Raw genomic sequence first — 11887 nt, 5'->3', positions numbered from 1 at the left:
TGTGTATACATGCGTGTGTATACATGTGTGTGTATATACACGTGTGAGTGTGTGTATACGTGTGTGTATACATGTGTGTGTGTATACATGTGTGTGTGTGTATACATTATGTGTATGTATACGTGTGTGTGTGTGTATACGTGTGTGTGTATGTCTACATGTGTGTGTGTATGTCTCCATGTGTGTGTACGTGTACATGTGTGTACGTGTACATGTGTGTGAGTATACGTGTACATGTGTGTGTACGTGTCTACGTGTACATGTGTGTGTGTGTCTACGTTTACATGTGTGTGTGTCTACGTGCGTGTGTGTACATGTGTGTGTACGTGTGTGTGTGTCTACGCGTGTGTGTGTGTCTACGTGTGTGTACGTGTGTGTGTGTCTACGTGTGTGTGTGTGTCTATGTGTGTGTGTCTATGTGTGTGTGTGTGTGTCTATGTGTGTGTGTGTGTATACGTGTGTGTATACGTGTGTGTGCGTATACGTGTGTGTGTGTATACATGTGTGTATACGTGTGTGTGTGTATACGTGTGTGTGTATACGTGTGTGTGTCTACGTCTGTGTGTGTGTGTGTACGTGTGTGTGTGTGTCTACGCGTGTGTGTGTCTACGTGTGTGTTTACGTGTGTGTGTGTGTGTCTACGTGTGTGTGTGTGTGTCTACGTGTGTGTGTGTGTCTACGTGTGTGTGTGTGTCTACGTGTGTGTGTGTCTACGTGTGTGTGTGTGTCTACGTGTGTGTGTGTCTACGTGTGTGTGTGTCTACGTGTGTGTGTGTCTACGTGTGTGTGTCTACGTGTGTGTGTGTCTATGTGTGTGTGTGTCTACGTGTGTGTGTGTCTATGTGTGTGTGTGTGTCTACGTGTGTGTGTGTCTACGTGTGTGTGTCTACGTGTGTGTGTCTACGTGTGTCTGCGTGTCTACGTGTGTCTGCGTGTCTACGTGTGTCTGCGTGTCTACGTGTGTCTGCGTGTCTACGTGTGTCTGTGTGTCTACGTGTGTCTGCGTGTGTCTGCGTGTCTACGTGTGTCTGCGTGTCTACGTGTGTCTGCGTGTCTACGTGTGTCTGCGTGTCTACGTGTGTCTGCGTGTCTACGTGTGTCTGCGTGTCTACGTGTGTCTGTGTGTCTACGTGTGTCTGCGTGTCTACGTGTGTCTGCGTGTCTACGTGTGCCTGTGTATATACGTGTGTCTACGTGTGTGTATACGTGTGTGTACACGTGTGTCTACGTGTGTGTTTGTACGTGTGTGTCTACATGTGTGTGTGTATACGTGTGTCTACGTGTGTGTGTATGCGTGCGCCTACGTGTGTGTGTGTGTATACGTGTGTGTACGTGTGTGTGTGTGTGTGTGTGTACGTGTGTGTTTACGTGTGTATACGTGTGTGTATATACGTGTGTCTGTGTGTATACGTGTGTCTGTGTGTATACGTGTGTCTGTGTGTATACGTGTGTCTGTGTGTATAGGTGTGTGTATAGGTGTGTGTGTGTATACGTGTGTCTGTGTGTATACGTGTGTCTGTGTGTATAAGTGTGTCTGTGTGTATACGTGTGTCTGTGTGTCTACGTGTGTCTGTGTGTATACATGTGTCTGTGTGTATACGTGTGTGTGTATACGTGTGTGTGTGTATATGTGTGTGTGTGTATACGTGTGTGTGTGTATACGTGTGTGTCTGTGTGTATACGTGTGTCTGTATAGGTGTGTGTATGTATAGGTGTGTGTGTGTGTGTCTACGTGTGTGTGTGTGTGTGTGTGTGTGTGTGTGTGTGTCTGTGCACGTGTGTGTGTGTGTGTGTGTCTGTCTACGTGTGTGTGTGTCTGTCTACATGTGTGTGTGTGTGTGTGTGTGTGTGTCTGTCTACATGTGTGTGTGTCTACATGTGTGTGTGTCTACATGTGTGTGTCTGTGGACGTGTGTGTGTGTCTGTGGACGTGTGTGTGTGCCTACATGTGTGTGTGTGTGTGCCTACATGTGTGTGTGTGTGTGCCTACATGTGTGTGTGTGCCTACATGTGTGTGTGTGTGTCTACATCTGTGTGTGTGTGTCTACATCTGTGTGTGTGTCTACATGTGCGTGTGTGTGTGTGTGTGTGTGTGCCTACATGTGTGTGTGTGTGTACATGTGTGTGTACATGTGTGTGTACATGTGTGTGTACATGTGTGTGGTCTCTGTGTGTGTGTGTCTCTGTGTATGTGGTATGTATATAGATATATATATATATATTATATATATATATATTTATGTATAGAGATATATATATAGTGTGTGTGTGTGTGTATGGAGGGATGAGGCTGGCGCTGAAGGAATGTGTGGTGGGGGAGCTGCTTACCTTGCAGTCGGCAGCATCTTCCTCGTGCAGGCCGGGAGACGGACCCTGCAGTCATCTGGTACGGAGGGGCGGGGATCAGACCGGAGCCAGACAGAGGGCATGTGGGGGGGAGGGGGGAGAGCAGCACGTAGCATGTGGAGGGGGGTAGAGCAGCACGGGGCATGTGTAGGGTCCCTCCTGCAGGGCGGGAGCCCCCCCGCTGCCCTCCGGCTCGAGGTGAGGCCTCCTGCAGGGCGGAAGCCCCCCCGCTGCCCTCCGGCTCGAGGTGAGGCCTTCTGCAGGGCGGGAGCCCCCCCGCTGCCCTCCGGCTTGAGGTGAGGCCTCCTGCAGGGCGGAAGCCCCCCCGCTGCCCTCCGGCTTGAGGTGAGGCCTTCTGCAGGGCGGGAGCCCCCCCGCTGCCCTCCGGCTTGAGGTGAGGCCTCCTGCAGGGCGGGAGCCCCCCCGCTGCCCTCCGGCTCGAGGTGAGGCCTCCTGCAGGGCAGGAGCCCCCCCGTTGCCCTCCGGCTCGAGGTGAGGCCTCCTGCAGGGCGGGAGCCCCCCGCTGCCCTCCGGCTTGAGGTGAGGCCTCCTGCAGGGCGGGAGCCCCCCCGCTGCCCTCCGGCTCGAGGTGAGGCCTCCTGCAGGGCAGGAGCCCCCCCGTTGCCCTCCGGCTCGAGGTGAGGCCTCCTGCAGGGCGGGAGCCCGGGCGGGAGCCCCCCCACTGCCCTCCGGCTCGAGGTGAGGCCTCCTGCAGGGCGGGAGCCCCCCCGCTGCCCTCCGGCTCGAGGTGAGGCCTCCTGCAGGGCGGGAGCCCCCCCGCTGCCCTCTGGCTCGAGGTGAGGCGGCGGTGCCAAGGAGCGTTGCAGGCGGCGCCGGGTAGGCTGCTCTTTGCTGTGAGGGGGGGTGGGAGAGGTGAGCCGGTGCCGAGGAGCATGCAGCGAGGCCCGTGGGTATGCTGCCTCACCCATCCTGCCGCTGCCTCACCCATCCTGCCGCTCCCACGTGGATGTGAGGCGGGAGGCCGCGTGTTGTGGCCGCTCCCCCGCGTGTGTCCCGGGCGCTCGCTCCGCTCCCACGCTGACTGTAGCGGCGCCGGTGTGTGAGCTTTGGGGGGGGTTGAGCATGGGGGGGGGTGAGCTTGGGGGGGGGATGAGCTTGGGGGGGGGTGAGGTGTGTGTGAGCTTGGGGGGGGTGGGAATGTGTGTGTGTGTACACGGGACTCCGGGTAAGTTCGGGCTCATGGGGGGTGTGGAAGTTGAGATGCGGTCCAGCTGACGGGGGAGAGTGAGGGGCACCGGGAGGGGGGTGTGTGGGTGTGTGTGTGTGTGTGTGTGTGTGTGTGTGTGTGTGTGTGTGTGTGTGTGTGTGTGTGTGTGTGTGTGTGTGTGTGTGTGTGTGTGTGTGTGTGTGTGTGTGTGTTGTGTCTGTGTGTCCCTGTGTGTCCTTTGGCCCGTCACTCCGCCTCAGGCCAATGAGAGGTGTGCGGGGGTGGGCCAAGGGACCAATGAGATTTCCCCTAGGGACACCGGACATCCAGGCAGGCAGGCAGGCAGGCAGGCCGGCATACAGTGCTTTCACTAATATAGTATAAGATAAATAAATAAATAAATATTTTTACCACCAAACCCATTCCAAATTTTTCTTCCTCCCCCAGGCACATTATATATAATGTGTGTGTGAAAAAAAGGAGCGCTATCCACTAAATTATAAATACTAGTGTAGGGTTGAAAGTTAATGTGTGAATGGGTGAAACTCATATACTTGAAACACACCAAATTGTCACGATGTAGTTAATTTTCCAAGTGGGATGATACTTAAGTCCAGCAGCCAGAGTCCAAAGAAGGATTTCCACGTCCCTCCAAACAGTAAACGGGAGAAAAGAAGAATGTCCTCCGGCACACAGACTCAACCGGAATATCCAAACATAGGAGAGATACAAGGAAAAAACAGTATATTAATAGACAGATTTCTGTAGTTGACCAATTAGTGAGACAAGTGTAATCACAAATCAGCCTCTGTTTTAACTCCGTCAATACATTTCTTGCCCAAATAAGAGTCAATTATTTATGTCAAAGCAAACTCAGATTAATAAAGGCAGAAGGTAGTTCTAGTGTAGATGACTCAAACCTGATGTGGTGACTTCTAGGTATTTCCTCATATGTTTTCCAAATGGCAGCAGATGAAATAAAGCTGTGTGAATTTATTACCCAATTGGGGCTTAGGGATATTCTTTAAATCCCATGGAAAACCCTTATAAAGTGAAAGAGAAATTACATAACATGTTAACGTTTTAATTGATAAAGGACAAGTATAAAAACAAATGTGAACTCACAAACACCCGGTTAAATTGCGCCTTTTGAATGCAGCTTTCCAGCTTATAGAGCCTCAGTGTCCTCCATGATTTCTTTATAGCAGGGGCAAATTAGGTCCTCTACATTCGTTAATCCGATCCTGTTAGATAGCGATGTTCTTCTCTCCAATCTTGGATCGCATCGCAGTCTCACTCCTTCCCCTGCTTGTGCAAAGCTGGGGGGGGGTGGAGACAGCGGCGTCTCTCTCCCTGGATGGACCTACGTCCACACGATGGTCCTGAAGATGCCAGTATCAGCGTGACAGGTTAGGATTGGTTGCACGTTCCAAAACTATGGCGGCTTGCGAGTGTCAAACCAATGCGTTTCGCTAAACTGCTTCGTCCCTGCTCTCCTTCAGCTGCAGGCCTCTTCCACTCTGTCCCATGTGTTGGAGCATGCACCAGGGCCTCCTTCTGCTGCTCTTCTGAAGCAGAGCCAAACTTCCGGCACGCTGACGACGCAGAGGCCGTCGCACGTCGGCATTCGAAGCGTGGTGTGGGACATAGTTATAGAGACCTGCAGTTGAAGGAGAGTCTGGGCTCGGTAGTCAGGCCTGCCCAGAGGTCAGGCCCAATGTGAAGCACCAGCTGCTGGGCCCCCATCAAAAACCAGGCCCAGGATACTTTTCCCTTCTGTCCCCCCCTCAGAAGTTTGGTGTGAGACAGTCAGTGAGGGAGGCCCACAGCTGGGGGAGAGCCGGGCTTGGTAGCAACAAGATTTCTGGCAGCCGGAAAAATAAGTTGGGCCCAGCCAGAGGTCCGGACCAAATGCTTGGTCCAGCCATCGGATCCCCACAGCCACCAGGCCTGGGACACTAGTCAAGGCTCACCCCCCTGTTGGCAGCCCTGCACATAACTACCCCACCGCAGGCACATAACTACCTCTACTCCCACTCCAGGCACTTAAATATCCCCCCTGAGCAGGGCTGGCGTGATGACAGTGCCATTGGTGCCACTGCACTGGGCCCTGGGGTTACAAAGGCCTTGTGTGCTTCCCAATAACAATTAAAGTGCCAGGGGAGAGCGTGGGACCTCTGTAACTCTCTTTCCTTTTCCTTCGCCATCTCTTCCTGCAGGCTCCCTCATCATGGCACCGCAAAGTCAAATGGTGTTGCATCACCATGAAAATGGGACATCATATAACATCGTGGTTCCATGCGGTATAACGATGTTATGACAACCGGGCACCCTGTGGTGTCACTGCCATGACAACGTGACATTGCATTGTGTTTAACCGTCACGTAATGTCACATGTCCTACACTATTCCCCTCAATATCCCAGCTGGCCCTGCCCCATAGGCACATACCTACCCCTACCAGGGACATAAATGTCTCCTCTCCCCAAGCACATAACTACCTCCTTCCTCCTGGCTCCCTTTATTACTTCTGAGAGGGGGCATATCCCTTTATTTGGGTTGGGCTTTAAGATTTCTGTTGGCGGCCCTGAGGTAAGGTGATGATGATGATGATGATGATGATGATGATGATGATGATGATGATGATGATGATGATGATGATGATGATGATGATGATGATGATGATGATGATGATGGTGATGATGATGATGATGATGATGATGATGATGATGATGATGATGATGATGATGATGATGATGATGATGATGATGATGATGATGATGATGATGATGATGATAAGAGATGCTTCTACAGTGTTGCTGATTAACTGAAATTCAGATCAATTTGTCTTCAACACCATGTTAAGCTTCAGAAATTAGCTTCAGAACAGTGACTTGTGTCACTATAAATTGATTGAATGTAGTTATATTTCAACAGTACACTTACCAACATAGCTAGCAGCTTCGTGATTTGGGGCTTACTGGGGTTCCTGTCAGTGGCCATTGAACTAGTAAAACTATGAACTATTTTTATATCAAACATTATAATAGTGTGATACTAGAATCAGTATACTATTTCTCTTCTCCTTGCATAGCCTATGGGGTCTATTCAGATAGCTTCGATAAGTGACTTAATGCTTGTTAAGTGAACTTACCAGGCAATTTTGCATGTGAAAGCTTGAATAACATTTCAAAATCACTTGTAAAAGGATTTTTAACGAGAGTTAGCACTCTTGCTCTGACAAGCCATGCGGTAGCTCAAAAAAGGCAGAAACTCACATTTTTGGACAGTAACTGTTATTCAGGTAGCTTCAATATGTACATCACATCTTAAACACACTTATTTTGTTTTCGATACCTAAAGGGTGGCGAGATAGGAACTGTGATTTCCATCCAGAGCCTGAAATAAGTTTTTAGCAACATGATGGTGGAGGAGGGGGTGAGGGTGGAGGTGGTCCTAACACAATAGGTATCTCCAGTTGTATATATTAACCCTCAAACCTCCCTCCAAATAAATTATGGAGAGATGCCTGTTCTGAAAATGAACATATCTGAGATACCATGGAAGATATACTAATGTCTATACAAAGTATATTTAAATGAGTCATACATCTTAAAATATATCCTTTAGACCAATCAGTTTAAATACCCTAATGTACTAGTGTCAGACCCAACAGGATAAAAACCCACAGCAGATCTAGCATTGAACTAAACCAGATGCTGGGAAATGTTGTGTCAAAGCATACTTTTTTTTTTGGACATAAATCAGTGCTGTAGCATTAGATAATAATTAATAAAAAAAAATATTCATCCCTTAATGCCATTTTAATCAGTTTTAAAACATTAGATGATATATATATATATATAGCAGGTTTTAGCCCATTTCCTGTTTGTGATAATTTGTTGCCAATTTTGCCAGCAGTTTGAGCTATAAACTGTAACAATAGTTAATTCTGGGAAAATTGGCAACAAATTATCACAACCAGGAAAATGTTACACAGATCTTGTTCTGCTCTTCTATCCCCCTCACACCTCCTCGCATGGCCGTCCTCTATCCTCTCCCCCTCTTGCACCTCGCCACCAAGTCCATTTCTCTCCCCATATATTTCTCTTCCGCCCTCTGTCTCTCACTCTTTCCCCCTCTCTTCTTCACTCACTTTTCCCCACCTCTTCTCACACTTTCCCACCTCCACTATCACTTAATACCCCATCTTCCTCAATCCCTCCTCCCCCACAGAAACACACTTCCCTCCTCCCCAAAATACTATACTCCCCATCCACCAAAATACAATACATCCTCACCCAAAATACAACACCCCCTCTCAAAATACAATACCCCACACACACACAAAATCAAATACACCCACATATAAAATACAATACCCTTTTCACCCCCCACCCCCACACACACACACACACATAATACAATACCCCCACCCCTTGCTCAGTAATTAAACTGTAGCATTGGGCCTCTTACAGTTTTCAATATTTATAAACCAGCACTTCTAGAATTACTCCTCTATATATAAATACAAGGGCCTGGATCACTCCCTCTTTAGAGAATAAATCTCCTTACTCCATCATTTCTTTGCTTGTATATATGTTTCATGCATAATAAACTAACAACTACCTGGTATGTTTGTCTGATTGGAACCCTTCTATCAATTTTAAGCCCATCTACAATTGATATATCTAATTAACAACTCTCTGGTATGAGCTGAATAGGCAGACCCATTCCTTAATTGTTAGTCAAATGAATGTGTTTTAGAGTATTTAAGGCAGTCTATCTTGGCTGTGTGTACCCATCTTAAGTGTCACATATAAAGTGTCTGTGGAGTAAATACTAGAGTTAAAATGTTTGATTTTTCTATTTACTGTTTCCTCACTCCTTTGTAAGCATTTCTGTTCTCTCCAAATTCCCTACTCCCCTTCTATGCAAATGTCTTCATCTCTCCTCCACTACATCTATTTCTGTGCCCATACACTGCACCATTATTTATACACCTCTTTCCCAACAACTTCTTTAACCCTCAATAAAAAGCACACCCACAAATCCTCTATTCACACCCTTTATCTACTCCTTCCTGCTGCTGGGGATATCTCTCCTAATCCTGGACCCAGCCATGATCAGATCTGCTCTCATCCTCTCATCTTTGCTACCTCTTCCCCTGCTAATGGTGTTAACCTACAGTATCTAATTTACTGTAATACTGACTAACCTTAAAACTTACCTCTCATATCAAGCATCCCAATAACTTGCACTCATAGCTATTGTCCCACCCACAATCACTCCTATCAAACATTGTGACCAAGCACTGCCATCTACAGCACTTATTCCCTCACCTGCTGTCTCTGTAAGTCTCCCATCATACCACTTAGATTGTAAGCTCTTTGGGTCAGGGATTTCCTTTCTTATTGTCTGATTTTGCTGCGTTTATTGTATTATTATAATTCCCTCTACTGTATTCTTTGTGAAGCTCTGAGTACACTTTTGGCTCTATATAAATGAAGACATAAAATACAATAAAGTATAGTTTATGGTTAAAGGTAAATTGACAAACATTCCCAGATAGCTCAAACTCCTACACCCACCACATCATGAATATATATTTATGTCAAAAAAGAGTGCTACTGAGCGTGGTTAAAGGCAGACATATTTATTAGCTGTGCAAATACATAATACATAAACAGCCTAGTTTTTTTTAGTATACATTACTGTGCAGGGCCGCAGACAGATATCCTGGAGCCAAGGACAAGCATTTCATCTGGGCCTGTGCTCACCACCCCCCTATGTCAACAACCTTTCAAGCCGCCTCCATTTCACACCTCCTCATAAGACCCCTCTTCTATCCCCCCACCTTGCACCTCCTCGTGAGCCCCCTTCTCTATCCCCCACACCTCCTCTCGAGCCCCTTCCTCTCCCCATGTATTTCTCTTCCCCCCTCTGACTCTCACTCTTCACCCCTCTCTTCTTCACTCACTCTCCCCCTCTCACTTCGTCACCTCCTCTATCACTTAATTACCCCCTCTCCCTCAATCCCTCCTACACACACTTCCCCCCACACATACTTCTCCTCCTCAAAATACAATAGACCCACCCCCAAAATACAATATCTTTCTCCCCAAAATACAATACCCCCACCGTCGAAATACAATACCCTCCACACCCAAAATACAACACCCCCATCACACACACAAAATATAATATCCCCTCACACACAAAATACAATGCCCCCTCCCCCACACACACAAAATATAATACCCCCTCACACAAAAATACAATACCCCCTCCACACACACAAAATACAATACCCCCCCACACACAACAAATACAATACTCCCCCACCACATAAAGAAAATACAATACCTCCCCACCACACACACAAAGTACAATACCCCTCCCCCACACAAAATACAATATCCCCACAAAATACAATTCCCAACACACAGAAAATACAACACCCCCCTCCACACACAAAATAAAATACCACCCACACACAAAATACAACACCCCCAAACACAAAATGCAATACCCCCCACAAAATACAACACCCCCACACACAAAATGCCATACCTCCCTCCACACACAAAATACATTACCCCCCTCCACAAACAAAATACATTAACACCCCCAACACACAAAAAAAGCAATAACCCCAATATAAAAAAAATACACTCCACAAACACAAAATACAATTGCGGCCAAGCGTGGCATAGAGTGGCCCGTAGCAGCTGGGAAAAACTGGCAACCAGAGACCCATCAGCCGGACCCAGAAGTTGGGCATAGCTTGGCCCAACTTCCAGTGCCAGCCGGGCCCCCCACTGCCACCATGCCTGGGACACGTGTCCTAGCTCTCCCCCCCCCCCCCCCTGTTTACAGCCCTGTTTCTGTGTACTATGTTGTATATGTTGTTTATCATTTATACAATTGGAGACCCATAGGGAGAAAAGTATAAAATAAAGTTTAATATTATTTTTATTTTTTTAATGCCTTTGTTTAAAGTTGTGTATGTCTCTTGAAAACTAAAATTGAATATTCTATTTAGCCTTCTGCTACATCAATATGGAAAATAACAATGAGCTGTCAGATAAAAAAACAGAGAGTTGTCTGATGTCTGATGACATTAGTCGCGCACTCTCTTACGAATTTAGCGTAATAACCCAAAAAAAACTCATGCTTATCTTATTTACTATATACTGCACCGACACACTTTATTCGAGCAAATACCCAGTATGTACCTGGCAGATACCTGGAATGCGCCGCTCCTCACCTCTGACAAGCCCCGTTGCGTTTGCCTTCCCAGCCTGGGTTCATGCCTGGCTGACGGGCGGCTGATCTGTTAAATGATAATGATTAGGATTTAATAGGCTGCAATGCTTCGCGTGTCTACCAGATGGCATAAATTCATGAATTGTAATGCAGTATATATATATATACTGTGCAGTATTGCAGCCAGCGGGAATAAAATGCTTCAATCCCTGCCTGGAAAATACCTCAATGCACTCGGGCAGAAAACAGTCACAAACCTCAATACACCCGGGTATACCCGAATTCGTGGGACTAGCCGAGCTCGAATAAAGTGTGTCGCCAGTGTACTGTGCAAAATTCTTAAAGCAAGTAACAAAGCAGAATGCGCATGAGTCAAGGTTCATATTAATATTCTCTCACTTTACAATTGTTTAAAACATGCAATTTATCTAATTCAGATAGTCCAGAATGTCATATCACACACTGATACATTTCCCAGAACAAATTATACATTAGTTGTATGTTAGGAATAATCTGGAAACCCTTTCAGCTGAGCTATAAAGATTTGTTTTCGTTAGAAAGTATTCTTCACAATAAAATATGCTCCATATTTAAATACTCTGAAATATTAATGAAGGTACTGAAAGTCGAGAGGTATGCTACCATAATGAGAGGCACATTATAATCTATTTTTAGCAAAACTGAAGAATACACATCCAAAATATTGACAGGCAAATTGTTTCTCTTTTATCACCAATTTCATCACCATAAAGACACTTTTTACATTGTGGTGAAATCTCAAAGTGATTGTGTTCCCAATTGTAATGCTAGGGTATTGTGCCTTGGGTTGGATTTGCTTGGCAGTCAGATACATGAGTTTACATTGCAAAAGAAATGCAGAGCTATATGCAAATAAAGTACCTCATGTATATGGTAACACAGGGGTGTGTATGTGTACATTAAATGCACTAGAACAATAATCTCAAATAAAGATTATCTATACAATACCATTTATTATTTGTGTAGCCCTGGTAAGAAAATGGGCTATACGTCTATCCTCCTACTGGTGTAAGCCCTGCTAAGGGCAGGCTGCCAGTAGTTATCATGGGTTTCCCCCGCTTCAAGC

Source organism: Ascaphus truei, chromosome 2 (genome assembly GCF_040206685.1).
Source record: "Ascaphus truei isolate aAscTru1 chromosome 2, aAscTru1.hap1, whole genome shotgun sequence".
Lineage (NCBI taxonomy): Eukaryota > Metazoa > Chordata > Amphibia > Anura > Ascaphidae > Ascaphus > Ascaphus truei.
The sequence above is the reverse complement of the archived record's forward strand: the minus strand, read 5'-3'. Positions refer to the sequence as shown.